The sequence below is a fragment of the Coloeus monedula genome (assembly GCF_965178545.1).
Source record: "Coloeus monedula genome assembly, chromosome: 4".
Taxonomy (NCBI): Eukaryota; Metazoa; Chordata; class Aves; order Passeriformes; family Corvidae; genus Coloeus; species Coloeus monedula.
In genome coordinates this window covers 986,704-992,703 of record NC_138784.1, presented here as the reverse complement: position 1 = coordinate 992,703, position 6,000 = coordinate 986,704, and positions in this window count along the sequence as shown.

The following is a 6,000-nucleotide window of genomic DNA, read 5'->3' as shown; positions in this document are numbered from 1 at the left end:
CCCTCTGCAAACAGCCCATTCTGACATTGCCCAGTGCCAGCTGTTCCTTGGGGCATTTTTGGGGTGTCAGTGGGGTCTGTCGGGACTGAAGCATCTCTGGGTGCCTGTTCAGAGCAGCCCCTGGCCGAGGGGCCGCGGGCAGCCCTTTATCCATGTCCATCCCAGCGCTGCCCGGGCAGCCCAGTGCCCGTTCCGGGGATGTGTGTTTGGCACACTGCGTGCCACGGGCAGGACACTGCAGGCACAGCTCCTCTCTGCAAATCCAAAGCACAAGAGCTGCTGCTTCCCTTCCTGGGCCTCCTGGCCTTCTCCTTCCCCCCATTCCCTGCCAGCTGGGACACACGGAAGGAGCACCAAGGAACACTCCTGGCAGTGAGCAGGAGTTGCTGAGAGCTCTGTGCAGCTCTGAGCCACAAAAGCTGGCCCGGCCTCAGCAGCCCCTGGGATTTTGGGCTGTGAACACTCACCTGTGGGAAAGGCCCCTCTGCAGGCAGGAGCAGCCCTGACCCTCTCCAGAAGAGCTTTGGCCGTGGAGCAAGCGAACCCTCAGGACTTGCCTTGCTCATTTCTCCCTGGAAAGGGCCATGGAACAAGCACCTTTACAGCTGTTGGGTAAATCCTGGAAAGGGCAGGAAATCAGGGTTATGGGAAGAGTTCAGTGCTGTCACACAACTGCTCACCTGTGTTGTTGCATGATGAGGTGCTGGCCATGGAGCTCTGCCCTATGGCAATTACAGGGGCTGGTGTGGCAAGCAGCATTAGCATAAAAGAAGGAGTTGTATTTGCATAGGAATGACCTTGCTGGCACTTGGCATTCCTATCCCAGGCAGGACATTGCCAGGAGCTGAGATTGGCTTGGCTGGAGCAGGGTGCTGAGAGTGCCCAGGTGTGGGTTCAGTGGCCAGAGGAGCCATTCACATAAGGGTTCGACTTGGTGGTCCTTGTGTAGCCATTGCCACTCAGGATCTCCTGTGCTCTGGAAATAAAGAAGAAACATTTTTCCCTGGCCTTTTAAAGCCAGAGGTTTTTGCAGTGGAGCGTGCAAGCCGCAGAGAAAGCGGGGGGGAGGAAGGAGAGCATCAGGTGTCAAGCGGCAGTTGTGGGATGAGCGGCTCAAGCAGCAGCGAGCCCCGGCGAGGCCCCGGTCCCGCAGCGGGCGCAGTCAGAGCAGGAGCGGCAGCAGCGGCCTCGGCGCCAGCGGCCGGGCCGGGGGAGCGGCTCGTCCCGCTGCAGGCGCGCTGGTTGGGCGGGGCCGCGGCGGGCGGGAGGCCCCCGGGGGAGCGGCCCGGGGCAGGGGGTGCGGCGGCCTCGGCAGTGCCGGGGCTGGGGGAGCTCCGCGTCCCCGCGGGGGCTGCGGGCGGGGCCGGGCCGGGAGCGCCGGCGCTCCGGTTGCGCCAGGGGGCGCCCCACAGGGCGGGCGGCGCTGAGGGAGCGGCGGCCTCGGGGGGGGCCGGGGCGGGCACGGGCGGTCCCCGCGGCCCGGCCGCTTCCAGGCGCGATCCAGCGCCTGCTGCGGGGAAGCGCCGCCCTCCCGGCGGGCCCGGCACCGGCACGGCCCCGGCTCCCCGCGGCCGCAGCGGGAGCGTAGCCGGAGCTCCGGCGGGAGCCCAGCCCCGCGCTGGCCGCAGCCGGAGCGGCAGCGCCGGGCTCGGCGCCAGCGCCAATCCCGGAGCGGCACTTGCCAGCCGCGGCGATCCCGATGCCTAATGCCATCCCCCATCCCACCTCAGTTCTCCGAGCCCGGCAGCCGCACCCCGCCCGCCGAGAGACAAGCGGCTCGGCCCGGGACCCCCAGCAGACACCGACAGGACCCAGCCCCGAATCCCAGGGCCCGGGTCCCGTTCCCACCTCAGCGCCTCGGGCTCGGCGCAGCGCCGGGAGCAGCCCCCGGTGCCGGGCTCCGCACAGCGCTCCGAACGACGGTCCCGCCACAGCCCGGGAGGAGCAGGATGAGCATCCACCGCACAAAGCGGAGCGGGCGCGGATCCGCCGGCATTTACGGGCGCGGGCGGGGCGGGGCGGGCCCGGCACAGGTGTGAAGGGCGGGGTCCGCACAGGTGCGCGGGGCCCCAGAGCGGCTGCGCGGGGCGGGGCCGAGGGGATTTAAGCCTCGGGAATCGGCGGCGCCGCCATTTGCTCCCTCGGCGCTCGGTGGGAACGGTTGTGGCCGGACCGGGCTCTAGATCTCTGTATTTCCATATTTCTATGTCTCTGTAGTTCTTTTCCTTTATATTTGTGTTAGTTTGTCTTCTTCTAACCCTTCTCCGTTCTCCCCCCTCTGCCTCCCCTCCCCCACCCCCTACATCCCCCCCCCTACCCCCCCCCTCTCCCCCCTAGCCCTCCCCTCCCTCCCCCCCCGGCCCGGTCCCCCCCATCCCCCCTCCCTGTCCCCCTACACACCCCAACCCTGCCCTACCCCTCCACCCTCTCTCCCCTTCTCCACCGTTCCTTCGCCCCCATCCCGGGTCCCCCCTGCCCCCTCACCCTGCTCCCCTTCCCCTCCCAGTTCCCCCCACCTGCCCTCAATCCTCCCCCTCCGTCTCCCACCTTTCCTTCCCCCTCCACCTCCCCCTGTTCCTCTTCCCTCGTTTCCCCTCTGCACCTTGACCCCCCACTTGTGCTCCGTCCTCGTCTTCCCCCCGCCTCCTTTCCTGTCCCCCCATCCCACCTCTCCCTGCACACCCCGAACCCCCCACCTGCGCTCCTTCTTTGACCCCCTCTGCTCCCTTATTCCCGTCCTCTGTCCCGTCTTTCCCCCGCAGCCGCGGGGCTCGGGGCGCCGGAGAATAAAGCCCAGAGGGCCGGAGCCCGGCGCCCCTGCCCTCGCTGGAGCCCACACGGGCCGGGCCCGCTCGGCGGGTCCCCCGTGCAGTACAAAAACAGCGCCGGGGCTCCGGCTTTCCACACATCACACTGGGGATCCCCTCCTCAGGAGGGGTTCCCGGGGGGGTGGTGGGTTTCAGGGAGGGTGGTGGGTTGGGGTGGGCCCCCTCCTCAGGAGGGGGTCCCGGGGGGGTGGGTGGGTTTCAGGGAGGGTGGTGGGTTGGGGTGGGCCCCCTCCGGAGGAGGGGGTCCCGGGAGGGGGTTAGGGTGGGCCCCCTCCGGAGGAGGGGGGAGGGGGGTGGGGGGTGGGGCGGAGGGGGGACTTTCCCCCCCTCCAGTCCCCGCCCCCTCTCCCGGACCCCCTCCTCCGGACGGGGCTCACCCCAGCCCCCTCCCCGGGACCCCCTCCTCCGGACCGGGGAGGGGGGTGGGGGGGGGGAAGCAGCGGGGGGTCACGTCACTCTGTGGCATGAACAGACATAGAGACCACAGGCCAAACCAACAGCCCCTCCCGCCCAGACCCCCCCACCCCACCCCCCTCCCCCCGGGGCCCCGGTCCGGAGGAGGGGGTCCCGGGAGGGGGCCGGGGTGAGCCCCGTCCGGAGGAGGGGGTCCGGGAGAGGGGGCGGGGACTGGAGGGGGGGAAAGTCCCACCTCCGCCCCACCCCCCTCCCCCGGACCCCCTCCTCCGGAGGGGGCCCACCCTGACCCCCTCCCGGGACCCCCTCCTCCGGAGGGGGCCCATCCCACCCACCCCCCCGGGACCCCCTCCTAAGGAGGGGGCCCACCCCAACCCCAACCCCCCCCCCTCCCCGAAACCCACCACCCCCCCGGGAACCCCTCCTGAGGAGGGGGCCCACCCCAACCCACCACCCTCCCCAAAACCCACCACCCCCCCCCGGGAACCCCTCCTGAGGAGGGGATCCCCAGTGTGATGTGTGGAAAGCCGGAGCCCCGGCGCTGTTTTTGTACTGCACGGGGGACCCGCCGAGCGGGTCCCCCGTGCGAGGCTCCAGCGAGGGCAGGGGCGCCGGGCTCCGGCCCTCTGGGCTTTATTCTCCGGCGCCCTGTGCCCCGCGGCTGCGGGGGAAAGAGGGAACGGGGAGGGATGAGATGGGGTAGGGAGAGGAGTCGGGGTGGGTTGGGGAGAACGAGGGGGGAAGGGAAAGGTCGGGTGAGGGGGAGGGATGATGGTCAGAGGAGGAGGAAGAGAGGGGAGTCGGGTTGGGGAACGGGGTACGGAGAGGGGAGAAAGGAGGGGTGGGGGAGAAAGGAGGCGGGGGGGGTCGGGGATGCACAGGGGAGCAGGGAGAGAGGGTGGGGGGGCGCTGGGGAGAGGGCAGGCAGGGGGCTGGGAGAGACAGGGAGGGTGTGGGGGAGAGAGAAAGAAACTGGGGGGGGTAGGAAAGAGGTGATAAGCGGGGGAAGAAGGAGGAGGATAAGGGCAGGAGAAACAGGGGGAAGAAAGACGGGGAAGAAAGAGGGGGAGCGGGGGCCTCTCCCGGGCCACGCCGGGGGAGCCCGGCCCGGCCGCAGCCTCCCCGAGCTCTGAGGGAGCAAATGGCGGCGGGGGCGATTTCGGGGGCTTAAATCACCTCGGCCCCGCCCTGCGCAGCCGCCCTGGGACCCCGCGCACCTGTGCGGACCCCGCCCCGCGCACCTGAGCCGGGCCCGGCCCCGCCCCTGAAGCCGCCCCCGGCCCCGCCCGGCCCCGCTCGGCCCCGCCCCAGAGCCCCGGCCCCGCCCGGCCCCGGGGCCCGCCCTGCCCGGCACGGGGGCGGCTCCATCGCTCGGGGCCCCGCCCATCTCTCCCGGGCCGGGCCCGCCCCGAGCACCGGGGCCGCTCCCGGGACCCTCCCCTGCGCTGACAGACACCGCCCCGCTCGCTCCCGCTCCTTGCCACGCTCGGCAGCCACCGAGGCCGCCGCCCTCTCGGCTCAGCCGGCACCGGGCGGCAGCAGCGCCGCCCAGCTCAGCCCGGGGGCAGGCACAGAGCACAGGGAAAAGCCGGCTCCGGGCGCTCTGCAGCTCCTGCAGCCCGAGCGTCTCGGCTCCTGGGGCCAGGCGCTTGCTGCTTTCCTTCCTACAGAAAAACGCCGGCTCCTTATTCTCAAAACCTGCGGATCTCTATTCCCAGCTTCTTATATTGCTGTATGCGACAGAGTAGAGAGAGAGGGCTGGCTCATTTCAAAATGAATTTACATCTACATCAGTAGCATTTGCCTATAGATGTAAAAATGAAGAACTTAACACGTTTTAGTATTCTGCACACAGCCCTCGCTGGGAGGAATGGTAAAAAGTTAAAAACAAATGAAACTTTAAAAGTAGAAAGTTAGAAACAAAGTTACAACGGCAGAAATTTAGAAACAAACAAAGAGGTAAAATACAAGAAACGAACACGTTTCTAAAGGTAGAAAGTTGAAAACAAAGTTAGAAACAAAAAAAAAATTAGAAACAAACAAAATTAGAAAGGTAGAAATTTAGAAACAAAGTCAGAAAGGCAAGTGTTGAGCCTTTGATAGGGTACCCCTCCTTCTCGGACCAGGGTGAAAGAGCAGAGGAGGCTGCTGTTCTGCTAAGTTCTTTATTTCACGGTCTCACAGCTGTCTTGAAGGCAGAGTTCGAATGGGGTTACATGATACAGCCAAGCAGCAGCAGCAGGCAAAAACAGCTTCTTCTATATGCTCCATACACTCTATTTTTTCTTACAGAAGTGTGGATTCTATTTGTTCATTGACCAGTAAGATTAACACACGATTCTAGTTTTCCTTAAACCCATCCCGGTCTAATTCTAACAGTCGTAAGCCTCGCACAAGTGTCATCTGCCCTTGTTCCATAAGGAATCCCTCTACAGACAGGGAGTTGTCACCGGCCCCGTGCTCATGGGCTGCAGGGGACACCTGCACTGAGGAGGAAATGGAAATGGGAAAGAGGGAAATGCAACCGGAGGGGACGCACCTCTGGCACCACACCTCCTCTTGTTCCTGCTGTCCTGGAAAGCCCCAAGTAAATCCAGTGCCTCAGACCTTGCATCCCTGAACACCAGGAGAGCCGGTGTTTTACCCAGATCCCAGTGCCCTGCACGGCTGCGCTGACACGAGCACAGGCCGATCGCTCCGCCCAGCACCATCCCTCATTTTCTTCCCATTGCTCCCCAAGTGGCCCCAAACCACCCCA